This window comes from Quercus lobata, chromosome 9 (genome assembly GCF_001633185.2).
Source record: "Quercus lobata isolate SW786 chromosome 9, ValleyOak3.0 Primary Assembly, whole genome shotgun sequence".
NCBI lineage: Eukaryota > Viridiplantae > Streptophyta > Magnoliopsida > Fagales > Fagaceae > Quercus > Quercus lobata.
Genome location: NC_044912.1, coordinates 40,377,608 through 40,391,706, shown reverse-complemented (window position 1 = coordinate 40,391,706; position 14,099 = coordinate 40,377,608). Strand labels below are relative to the sequence as shown.

General features: G+C 34.0%; 1 pseudogene; it reads right to left on the bottom strand.

Moving 5' to 3' along the window:
• Positions 1–17: 17 nt before the first annotated feature.
• On the bottom strand, positions 18–6,788 carry LOC115961735 (annotated as a pseudogene).
• Between the last annotated feature and the right edge of the window lie 7,311 nt (positions 6,789–14,099).

The window sequence follows — 14,099 nt, the reverse complement described above, 5'->3', positions numbered from 1 at the left end:
TTAGCTTTCCCTTGCATTCAAAGTTTAGCCGATTGACTTGATTCACCTAATTGAAATGATGAACTAGTTGAATATAAGTTGTCTCCTACATCCCTTGTCGGTCTCTCAAGTGATGATGATAGGAAAGGCTTGGAAGGCATTTGTTAGCATTCAACTTCTCCTTCAAGCATTTCTACAACTTTGTTCATTAAAGGAAGGTCACTAGGCTTCATTTGTATGCACCATAATGCGACTACGATCATCTTCTTAGCAGTTTTTTTCTCCTCCTCTATGGCAACTTCTATTTCTATGTCATTTCCTTCTCTAAATTGGCCATAGATCCAAGTTGGGAAGTAAATTTGGCTTATATGGTTTGCAAATGCATTCATGTTCTTTCTTTTGTTTGCCATTTCCAACAATAACATGCCAAAACTATAAACATTAGCTTTATAAGAGACCCCTCCAATGTTTTTATAGAACAACTCTAGAGCTATATATCCTAATGTTCCCCTTGCAGTACAAAGACACCATGCTATCATTTGCTGGATAAAGTTTTGCAAGCTCAAAATCAGAAAATTTGGGAATGAAGTTCTCATCAAGAAGAATGTTATGAGGCTTGATATCAAAATGCAAAATTTGCATGTCACATCCTCGATGTAGATATTCAATTCCACGAGCCACTCCAAGAGGAATCTCATATATTTTCTTGATACTTAAGGGGATACTTTCTTCTCGAGAAAAAAATATATATATATTTTTCAAGAAAACCATTAGGCATGAATTCATATATAAGGGCACACTTTGACCCCTCAGCACAAAAGCCAATGAGTTGCACCACATTCACGTGGTGAATTCTTCCAATTGTTGCAACTTCGTTGATAAATTCTTGCCCATTAGATTTGGAGTTACCCAACATCTTTATAGCAACAAAAGGGCCACTTTCAAGCCATCCTCTATACATAGAGCCATAGCCTCCTTCACCCAATTTGTACTTGAAACCTTTGGATATCTTCCTAATTTATAAGTAAGAGTACCTAATTGGCATGAGGTTAATTTGGCTTTGCAGAAATTCTTCCACACCATCATACATTGATAAATGCCTTCTATGCCACTTATATATATATATATATATATATATATATAAAGGCAATTACAAGGAATCCCCAACACAATTTTTGCTGCAAGTTGTAGTCCTGTGTCGTAACATCACGAAAATAATTACTATAAGAAAACAAATTTGTTCCCGTAATTAGTGCTCTCATCACTTCTTTTTTTTTTTTTTTTTTTTTTTTTTTTTTTCATACAAGATAAAATTTCTACTCTAACCTAATCTAAGTGTATATGTGTGTGAAGCTCCCTCTTGGAGACTTGAATTCCGTCCCTTGCCCCTCACACCCTACAAGCATTTATACAATTATACTTGTAAAGTGACTACCGCATCAAGGGTGCGTGGTGGTGTGCTCTCATCACTTCTAGTTTTTGGTTGAAAACATAACTACTACTTACAATTAATCTCATTCATGAATCCTAATAATCAAGAACAATAAGTGTTGTATAATATATTTCGTGTAAATGTCACTTTCATTTTTATCTTCTCGCAATGAGCTACTTCAAACTCAAAATTTTAAATGAATGATCTGCTAAAAAAAATTAAATAAAGTAGATCATAGAAGAGACACAGGTTCTTCTTACCTATGGTAGCCACTATTAAGTTCAAATAATCTGCAAGACATATAAGAGAGAGGAATATTTTTTTTCTTCTAACATAAATTTAATTAATTAATCAATGAAATAAGTGACATAAATAACTTGAAATGTCCAGGGCATAATAAATCAACTTTAGGTCATTAACAACTTTTCCCCGACCCTTACCAAAAGAAAAAATTGAGAAATGCTAAAAGTAATACTAGTTTTTTTTTTTTTTTTTTTTTTTTTTTTTTTAAATTTAAAAATTGACATTACAATTAATGCAATTGGTGGGCTTCAACCACCTCAAAAATAAATATTTGAATTGCTTATTAGTGATTGGGATTCATGAATAAAACAGTTAGTTGAGACTGATAAGTTTTAAAAAATATATATATATATATTACGGTCGGGAGTAAAGAATTTGACAATCCTCCATTGAGACTGATAAGTAAAATTTTAACTAGGTTATAGAAAATGTGCAAAGATGCATAGATTATTACTAACCCTTTGTTATCGCAGGAACAGAGAAATGAAACGTAGGCAAATTTTTAATGGAAAGAAGAAGCTAATTTCTTAATGAATTCTATATTTTCCCTTTTCATTTCCTCATACCTAAAAAAGTTTGAGATCAATTAGTTGCCTAAGTACATGGTTATTGCTGCTCTACACTGTCCATTCTAGATTATCCTTCAAACAACTTCTTCAGATACAAAACTCTCCTCCGACGTAAAATAGGATCATGAATTGGAATCCGCCTGTTTTGACAAATATAAGAATAACATCAGCGTTTGGAACCTTAAAATTAAAAATAAGTCATTATAATTAAACTACAATAAATACTACCCTAGCATGTGTATTAATTGTTAAATATATTAGCAACCTGATGTATTATACCATGTTGTATATGCTAGAGTGGATATGGAAAGGGAATACGAAGGTTATGTGGTTCAGCCTTGTTGGCTTACGTTCATGAAGGAATCCCTTAAGGGCTACATCTTTTATTAAGTAAGAGTATAGTACAATAACCTGTGCTATAATGAACCCTAACAACATGAGTATATATAGGCGACTAAACCCTAGGCTACTAGTACAAATAGGAGTAGGCTTGGGCCTATTATAAGGGTGTCCACTCAGACCCGAACTCGACCCAACTGGCCGACCCAACCAGAACCGACCCACCCACGATCGACCTGTAAGCTCCGGCGGTAAGTGGCGGGTTACAAATCCCAAAAACCGACTCCAACGGGTCGGTTAGTAGGTTCTTTCCTCTAAAACCCGCCTCAACCGACCTAACCGGAGACTTACAAAAATATGGCAATTCAAGCTTTTTCTGGCGAGTTTTTGGTCAAATTACTTTAGATCCAATGAGATTTATGCCAGATTTTGGGAGATCTCAGTTAGATTTGGTGGAAATCTCACCAAATCTAGTGAGATCTCACCAAATCCAGTGAAATCTCCGCCAAATCTGGCGAATTTTCGCCTAAAATAAAAAAAATTAAAAAAAATTTGACAGAGTTTCCCACTGTGGATGGACCCAACCAGAATTGACCGCTTTCCGATGCTGATCCGACCACTCTAATTCAACTCTCTTGCTGGTCGGCAACGGGTATGAACTTCCTCCACCCAATTCTGTCGGGTTGGTTGTGAGTTGGGCACAAATTCGACCTAGATCGACCCGTGGACACCCCTAGCCTTTTACATTGGGCTAATATGTCTAATATATCTCTAACACCCTCCCTCAAACTCAAGACAGAAGCTTGATGAAGGCTTGTGGATAGATAAGAATGAGAAAATCCCTTGGAGATGCCTTGAAGAATGCCTTTGAAGAAACCAAGATGAAGAATGTGCCAATTGACTGATTTGGAAGTTTCAAATGATTAAATGGAGTCCAAAATCAGAATCTATGCGAAAGACTAAGCAAGATAGGCCCGTTCAGAAATTTTAAATTTGGTCAAAGGTCAATGCAAAAGTCAAAGTCAAACTAGGTCAAAGTGAATGGTCAAGGTTTGGGTTAGTTCTGGGTTTTAGGGTCGGGTTTAGACATGGCAACCAAGTGGTTCAGGTCGGGTAAATTGGGTTGTAGGTCAAACGGGTTGCAGGTAAAAAACGGGTCATTTTAAGCGAGTTAAAAACAAGTTTGGGTCGATCGGGTTGTGGGTTGGGTTGGGTTAGGCAGAATTTTTTTTTTTTTAATAAAGAAAACAACATATATTTTCCATTTGAAAAGTCATGCAACAAATTATTTGATGTAAAATGTATTACTTTGAATTCATCACTTATATCAAGAATGAACTCAGTTAAACTTATTAATACTTATTCAATAATTTTAAAATTATACAAATCTCAGCATTGCTAACTAAAACAAAATAACACAAAGATAAGTAAAACAAATACACAAATTTATTTTCTAACATCCCAAAATATAAAACAAAATTACAAATGACTTATTGGATAACTCAATTAACAAAGAATAAAAACATATAAGAAATTTATAATCTTGAAAATTAATTTTATAATCTATTATCAATTGTGGTTAACACTTTATTTCAATTTGAGAATATACATTAAAGTTTGATTGTTTACTTATATATATATATATATATATATGATCTCTTTTATGAATATCATATCATTGTTAAGTAACACACATTCTAGGAAATATCATAATTTATTTTGAAAAACCGTTTATTTTAAACATAAATTGTTAAAAAATAGGTCTAAGCATTCATAATTTATGATAGTTTGATACTTTGGCTTCACTACTTTCACACTTATGAATGTTTCTCACACATGTCTACAATTTTAAATCTATATTTCTAACTCTACTGTAACCAAATTATCTTGACATGTACTTTGCTATTTGATATCTAAAGCATTCATAATTTATGATAATTTGATACTTTGGCTTCACTATTTTCACACTAATGAATGTTTCTCATACATGTCTACAATTTTAAATCTATATTTTTAACTCTACTGTAACCAGATTATCTTGGCATGTATTTTGCTATTTGATATCTAAAAATCTCAACTCATTGCAGAATGCTCAACCATTCATCTTTCAATTCATTTGCATGCAATTATGTAAATATCTCAATTGTTTCCTTAAAACTCACAACAAACAATTAAACCAATATTTCTTTAATTTTATTATTTTTTTTACCAAAAAAAAGTTTTAAAAGATGGTTCTGGTCACGGGTCAAGTCAGGTCGGGTTGACCCCCAAAAAAACACAAGTCGGGTCACGGTCAACCCGTTTTTGTTTCAAGTCAAAAAAATCAAGTTTGGGTCAGGACAAAAAATTCTGACCCATTTTGCCATGTCTAGTCGGGTCATGGATTGGGCTGACAAACGCTAACGTCATTTATGACGTGGACTAGGGCTTGTGTGGCTATTGATGTAACATAATGACGTCAACGAATGACGTTGGATGATGTCAACATTGGTTCTTCAACACGTGTAAGTGTGTGAAGTGTCCTTCGGCACGTGGAGGCGAGTGTGCCCAAAATCCGATCAATAAGTCAAGAACCTTTGGCAGCACGTGAAGTAAGAACTGGAGCCAATTATGGGGCGTGGAGGCATGTGGGTGGGCTTCAGGTGACTAGATTTCTGGGTTTTCCTTATTGAGGATCGAGGAGCACATCTATGTAGTTGGTTTCGTCAAGCGAAGCCTCGATTTGCACAAATCTAAAAGGGGAGGCACAAATTGCTTGGGTTGTGATATGAGATAGTGGCAAGACAGCAACTGTGAACCATGGGAGCTGTGTGATGTTGTGGGGTTCAGATTTGAAGACAAGCAGAGGCACTATGGATCTGTGTTATGCATGTATGAATCTTCTTTAGTATGTAGAGATGTTTGTTTGATGCCAAGAACAAAGTTTGGCTTTGATACCATGTTAAATTTATTAGCAACTCGATGTGCTATACCATGTTGTATATGTTAAATTAGATGCGGAATGAGAAGCATAGGATAGGAATACCAAGAACACGAAGGTTACGTGGTTCAACCTTGTTGGCCTACATCCACGGAGGAATCCCTTAAAGATTACATCTTTATTATGTAAGAGTGTAGTACAATAACCTATATTACAATGAACCTTAACATGAGTATATATAGACGACTAAACCTTAGACTACTAGTACAAGTAGGAGTAGGTAAGAGTAGGCTTAAGCTTATTACATTGGACTAATATGTCTAATATATCTCTAACATGTATTACATTAATTGGTATAGATTCTTGTTATAGAATTTCAATACATGAATGGTTTGGGGCAGTGGAGAAACGCAAGAGTTCAGAAAAGAAGGAAATGTGCATAAGGATAGCACATTTAAAGAATAACTTGGGTTGAAGGAGTATCCTTCTATATACCTGAGTCCACGATCTGAATAGTGTAGTTATTGTACTCCCTCCGTTCCGCTTTTTTCATATTGTTTGAAAAGTCAAACTTTTTAAAGGAACATCATTTATTATCTTGTCTACCTTTTAAAAATGTATAAGTTTCCAAAACTACTCTTGAAAAATTTATCAAAAAATTAAATTAGTAAATTAATAGGGGTATAATAGGAACATTAGTAAATTAATGACTTTTATTTTTAGAATCAAGATAATATTTTGAGATATTTCAAAATGGAACGGAGGACAAAAAAAGTGGGATAGAGGGAGTAATTGATTTCCTTTACGTAGCATCTTCTTTCAAATAAGACAGTACCGTATGATTATTCTCACACGACAGTTCATACTTTAAGTCCCCGCACTTTTCTGGGTCGTTCTTCAATCGAAACGGAAAGCTTATGTTATGGATGTTGCCACAGGAAGAAGGAGCACAGTGATGATTAACCTTAGCAGTAGCACAAGTTTCATGGACTAGAACAAGAGCAATAAAGGCCGTGAGTACTGCACTCAACGTTAATCCTCTTGCTATTGAGGTAGATCGGAATTTTTCAGATAGTACATAAACATTTATAATAAAAACTTCTTTCTGTGGTACTGTATTGAAAATATCTTCAACAAGAAAGTAAAAATTAGAGTTTCCACTGAAAGAAGATGAAGCACAATTTCGTGGTAGTAGAACAATATCAATATCAACATCAATATCTGGCGTTAGCACATATGTTATCATGGTAATAATTTGACAGTTATTATTTATTTATTTAATACACTTAGTTAAATTTATACTAACAAATTGTATGTGTAGCGGTAAGAAAGGCATTTTCTTGCAAAATTTGTAAAATAATATATTTCTAATATGTATTTTTAAATTAACTATAACCCACCTCAAAGTACTTTTTGTGAATTTATTAAAGAGAAATGATATATTTAAAATATTTTCACAACATTTTTACAATAAATTTTAAGTGAAAGATTGTTACTGTTGAGGTAAAAAAGTAATCTCATTGTTAGATTCAAATTTGAACCAACGACAACTAACCACTTGTAATTTATTGTGAAAACATTGTAAAAATATAACGAACGAAATTGGAAAATAGGCCTAATTTTCCAACTATCTAGTTAATAGGTCCGGTTTTGAAAGAAATTGGGTTAGTAACATCTCGACTTTATGACAGTCGATTTTAGGCCTTGTAAATCGACTCTCACAGAGTCGGTTTTGGTTGTCCGTGACATCTGATGTGGCGTTATTGCCAGGTGGCACCATCTAAAAATCGACCATCAGAGAGTCGATTTCCATGTTGGTGTCACGTGCCATTGACGTGGAGCACGACCTGGAAACCGAGTGTGTGAAGGTCGATTTCTAATAGGATATTTTTGAATTTAACGCTCTCTCATTCAGTCACCCACCCACTCACTCTCCCTCATCAGACGGACACTCTCGCTCACCCTCACTCACCCTCACTCACCCTCTCCTTCTCTCACTCTCTCAGCATCACCGTCGACGACGCCGGCCCCAACCCAGTCACTCTCTTTCAGTCATCCACCCACTCACTCTCCCTCATCAGTCAAACGCCTCACTTACCCTCTCAACAAACCGTCACTCTCACTCACCCTCTCCTCCTCTCACTCTCTCAGCGTCACCGTCGCTAACGCCGGCCCCAACCCACTCACCCTCTCAGCCTCACCGACCCAGTCTCAGTCACTCTCTCGCTCACCTACGCGGTATCTGAAGGAAATAGAAGAACAAAAGGTGAGTCCCTTTATGCATCTTGCAATGTAATCAGTTCGTTTTGTTTGGTTGTTTGTATTTTTTTTTTTTTTTGGTATAAGAAGCATTCTTCTTCATTCCCAGATTGTTGCTTCAATTCCTTCCCATTTTTCAAGTATGCCATTTCTCACTTACTTTTTTAGATTCGAATTTTATGTTCTTAAGACAAATTTCGAAGACCCATTTTAGATAACATCAGTATTTTTTATTTCTTTTTGTTTGAGTATATTATTGTGATGAAGGAGGACAAAAAAATGGCATGACATGTGGTGTAGCTTTGAAGGGGTTGAATTTGGGTATTTGATTGCAGATAACACACATGCTTCAGATTCATCTGAGATATGTGTTAAATCTTGTCTCCTGTAAAATGTATCCAATGGTTATGTATATTTAGTAGATTTTCTGCAATGTCTTATGATAAGTTCACGGATACAAGGTTGATGTTCTTCCAAAAAGGTTACTCTTACTTTGTGTTGTCTTTTTACTTGCTTTAGAGAGATAATAACTTTGAACTGATTCATTACCACTATCCTATAAGGCCTGCAATTAGCTCTTTAGCAAGTTACTTTCACTTGCATCTATTAAGTTGCTTATCATAACTGGGGAGGCTCTTCAACAGTTATACACTTATACTATTCATGTAGATGTCGTGGTTAAAGTAGAATGAAGCTAGATTTCCTTCTAAAGCTGCGTATTGTTTTTGTTTTTGTTTTCAATAATGTCTAGTATGTGCTAATTGCTTATCATTTTTGTGCAGTATGGCTGCTGCAAATGCTAGACAAATTAACCATGCGCAGCCTGGCCCCATTGACATGTCAGTGTTGACGTTGCAGCCCAACCATCGATCAGAAGCCATTTGGAATGGGCAGGTAAAACACACCACTAAAGATTTCACTTTTTTTTGTGTGTGGTGAATTTCGTTTTTTGAACCTGGAGTTTAGTTTGCTTCTAAGTCTTTTCTTTCTATGAATATTACATGTTTATTTAGAAAAAACGAATGTTTAACATTGATGCCAATAAGAGATTTTTTGACCTAAATATTTTTAAAGTGTAATTTTCTTAGTTAGCATCAAGTCATTAACTAGCTTTTAGAAATTAATAATAAATAAATAGAAAAAGATACGTAAAAATCATCTTCCAAACTACTTTTTATGCTAAAGCAGCATAGATTGAACTAATACATATTGGGAATTTTGCTAATTTAGTACTTTTGCAATTGAACTGGTAATGCCATGACAAAAACGTAATCATTTCCTCCATCATCAGCATCTTCATGGAATCTTCACAGTCAACAGCATCATAGTCTCATTTTCATCCCTCTGTGTCCTTGAAAATTCAACAAAAAGTTTGTGTGAATTGTTTTTTACACCTACCAATTATACATTTACAGAACTCTGTCAGAATCATCCTCCAGAAAGTAAAGATGATTCAAATTCTGAAGCTAAACCTTTAATTAGTAGTCGGGGGAAAGTTTGAATTAATGTCCATGATTATTGTAAGCTGACCAAGTTTTGTTTCACAACAAGAATCATAGGCTGGAAACATGATATATTGTTTTATTGATGGCTAGTGAATTCTAAGTAATAGTTTCTCAGTTTATTAATTTCTAGAAGGGAGTTACTACATGTAAGACCCGACGCTGTAGACCAATCAAACATGAGTTCAAATTAGCAATTATTCCAACTAGACCTTTAATTATTCTAAATCTTAAAAAGTACGACTATCTTAGTCCTTCCACCATAGCCACATCAAACATAACGGGAAAAGTTACAAATATTTGATAAGTGCTCCCTGAACTAATTCCTCCAAGTGAACAAGAGATCAACTACCCTTCTTGGTAACACCCATTAAATCCCAAATGCTCTAAATACTAGATCCATAAAGCATATGCAATATCACTAGGGATCAACAAATGATGGCTGTCAAGGAAACCAAAGCCTAAGAAAGAATTTACAAGCACAGTAATAGAAAGAATTAAAAAAATACAAAAAATTTATAATTCTTAAGCACAAAAACAAAAAATTTAAAAAACCTAGTTCCTGTAGACAAACAAAGAATGGATTTTTAACATGTGAATAGCAAAAGTTGCAAAACAACGAATGAAAGAACTATATATTTCCAAAGAAATTAAACAAGGCAAAAGTTTTTTAAGTTCTCATGATTGCAAAAGAGAATCACGAAAGCAGGAGAAAAAGAGAATTTATCAACCTAATCAAACTTGGCTGCTAAAACTGCCAAGTACAGCAGAAGAAAAAAAAAACAGTTCTGTAGACATATAAGCAATAGAATTTTAACATGCACAGAGAATCACAAAAACAGTTCTGTAGACATAGAGCCTCTACAAAAACAGTTCTGTAGACATAGAGCCTCTATTACTGAAGAAATAATACTATCCACATCTACACAATGCCCCAGAATGACTAGTTAAGTTACAATTAGGGCACCTTATAATCACTTATAGCCTACTTCAACCTAGCACACATCCACACAACACAAACTTATTTAATACAATCCTCATAATCAGGAGGGATCACAGTATCTCCCATCATGTGCAAATGCTTTCAAAGATCATGGTGTGACAATTGGTGATGAATCAATGATGGGGTGTACATGACAATAGGTATTAAAAAAAAAAAAAAGGCAATGCTTTGCTTGTTAATAAAAGAAAAATGCTATCTTTGAACAGCATTTATTTCTTTTGTAAAAAGATCCGTAGAAGTACATTACCAAACACAAACTTCTACCTATCAAAGGAAAAAAAAAGCACACACACACACGATACAACCTTCTTAGTTCTTCCTTCCTAAATTAAATGCAACCACCCAAAAAAGAAAAGGTGATTTTGACTTCTGAGATGCAACCAAAACCACACATCATGAGAGATTTCAAATACACAAACATATGAAAAAAGATGCCCCACCAATTCCAAAATCAACAAAAGCCATAAAACACGAGTCATAAATCTAAATGATTAATAATTTGTACTAGCTCAAAATAACCAATTTCATTTCAGCATTTTGAATTCTTCTGACTTCTTCTTAAGCTCCAATATAAGTATTTTTTTAATTCTAATGAACAAAAAAGGCTTCAAGGCGTTGTACCCTTAAATTCCGTGTTCATTTATGTTATATTACATTATCAGTTGTTAGATACACAAAAGACTAAGGAATGAAATAACCTAATTCACCAGAAAACAAGGTTATTCTGGACTAGCTGTAGCACCTAATATCCTTGCTACATGGTACTTATCAAACTGATCAATATTTTAAAGGATAGTAATGAGTTACTGTCTTTCTTCTAAAAAAAAAGGGAATAAAATAGACTTGGATCAACCTTGACAGAATAGCAAATTTTAGCAAGTCAGGATGAATAATTACTTTTAAACGGAACAAATACATTGTCTAATAATTGTAAAACAGCGACAGAATGTTTCTAAAGATTGTTTGTTTTGAGATGCTATACAGTCAATCAATGAAGATATGTAATTATGTACTAATAAAAAGAAAAAATGAATGACTTTTTGAATGCAATAAGGGCACTCAAAAACCAATAGAATTCAGGTTCATCTAAGGGTTTTCCAGTTTCAAGGGAAAAGAAATCTCAAAAGTCTTCAAAACAGGGATGGCACTAAAAGCTAAGCCTTAAATGGTATAAGATTTTAACATAGGTTTAATTTCAATGGGATTCACTCTCTCTAGCTGACCAGTTATTTTCTTTTAATTTCCAAGACTTATTTAATGAATTGAACCTATGGTAGAGATTTCCAATAGATAAAAACTGGAAAGGTTGCTTCATAGGTAAATGTGATGAACACACAAACATGACATATTGTAGAGAGAACTTAGCAACTCCTGAAAACATGCAGCAGCTTTCCTGTCATCAAAGTTAAGAAGTCTTCCAACAATTTGAAGCTTTCATATCCTTCACATTTTTTTTCCAAAGACGAACTACTAACAACAACCAAGCCTTAGTCCCAAAATTTTAGGTTCAAGCCTTAGTGCAATGGTAACTGCCTTCCACCAAAAGTGACAAATGCAGATTTGAATGCAGGAATCAGCCTCTCCAACAAAATTGGGAATAAGGCTACCTACCAATCACCACTCCTAGACATCACAAAAGTGGGAGCTTTGTGCATTAAGTATGACCTTTTTATGGACACTTATTAGACTAATCAGGGTCTGCAACATGTATTCTTTTTCCAAAGAAAACCTACTAACCTATGGAAAGATGTTTAATGTGATTAAAACGTAACAAAGGAAACACAAAATATAGAGTGTTAATATAAAAAAATTGCCTATCACTTGCAAACTTGTGTAAGATTAAGTGTCATAATTCATTACATATGTTGCAGTTCTTATCTCAATATCCTGCCTGCCTTCAAAAACAAAAAATATATTGCTGAACCCCATTTATATTAATATAACAAATGTAACTCTCAAATTTTTATATGACGTGAATTATATACTGTAATTTCATTAACAATAAATACCTTTCTAGATATCTGATCGTTAGCAACATTGTGGTACATTAAAACAAATCCCATAAAAAAAAATTGTCCAGAAATTTGGGCATGGAAATTTGAGGGCAGAGTTTTCCCATAGACAACGTAAATTCTCAAACTATAAGATCTTAATATATCTAAACATATAAACAAACAAAAAAAAAACCCGAAAATTCAAATGAAGCAAAGGCTTCAAATTCTCAGTCATATATACATATAATCGTACAAATAATCCAATTCAGCACATGGGTATTGAAAAGAACAGGAAAAGCAATCCATGTATCCAAAAAAGCAGTGAAATTTAAGAAAAGGGTATGCAAAAACATCATGAAAGACTCATATAGATGGATAGATACAAAGTACGAGGTAGAGTAGTGTACCTTTTCTGATCGTCGTGGCGACTGTAATTTCTTGAAACAAAACCTAGAAAATCACCAAGGTATTGCCTAATTTACAAGTATTAACATAAATCCAGGTAACTCTGACAGCTTAAAAACAGAGCAATCGCCAACAGATACAAGATAAATCCATATAAATCTGAAATCCCAATGCATTTTCTTGAAAGAAAACCTAGAAAATCACCAGGTATTGAAACGAAAATCCATAATTTGCAAGTATAAACATAAACCCATGTAACTCTAAAAGCTATTTTCTACAAGATAGCATCAACAAAATCATATCAAATTCAAAACAAAGAAAACCTGAACCTCTGATTCATAACAAAGAAAACGAATCTCAGATTCGTAACAATATGTATTAATTGCAAAAACCAAAGAAAAGTGTGATGTCAGTACTACAATTTGTTTTCCTTGCTCATAAATATCTTAATCCAATACTTATATCTTCAAATTTTAGGATAAGAATAATGACATGCAGAGATAAAGAGAGCTTAATCAATGCCATAGGTCCCCAACAAACTTCATTTCCCAAGTAGGATACCAGATTGATTTAGAGAAGTCAATTTTGCTGCAACAAACAGCCAGCACCAAAATCTATAAAATAAATTGAACAAAAATACTAAATAGTATCATGTTTGGGCAAACAGTGTTTTAAAAGACTAATAAGCAAAAGGAAAAATCAAGAAAAGGGAGGAGATTGCTTATTGTTGCAGTCAACACAGCACAAACTCCTGCTCAGGTATGTTAAAGTCCAAATCACAATTTTCCCCTCCTGTAGACATATTGTTATCAATAACACCAAACATCACCCTCACAAATTGATAAAACAAACATTGGCAGCCTATAAAGAAGAATATTGTTGTTTAGTGAATTTGAGTCCAAAATAGCAAAACCTTCAGACTAACAAAGGATTAGGCAGGACGTTGACAGTATTTTCTCATTTTCAATGACTACAAAATCAAATCAGCTACAATTGAAGATTACAATTATGATGCAAATCCAGAGGGATAAGTTAATTCCAGAAAGCACTCCTCATGCTCATCACTACAGGATAAAGAAATATCAAAGTTACTTTCCCACGACCCACACTAATAAAAGGTATTACCACATCCGAATTAGATATAAGCTTGCCAAAATAGAATGACTAAAGTCGAACTAGAAAACAGGACAAGAATTTCAATGGAACTTTCGAACCCTTGTTGAGTGACTAAAATTTATAATCCTCAAGGAAACCAAATCCTAAAAAAAAGCATATGTTGCCTAATATTAGAAAACAATAGGGAAAATAAACTTATAATTCATATGATTGAAGGAGAGAATAAAGAAAACAAGGGGGAAAGAAAAGATTGCTTATCGCCAAACTATACTCCATCA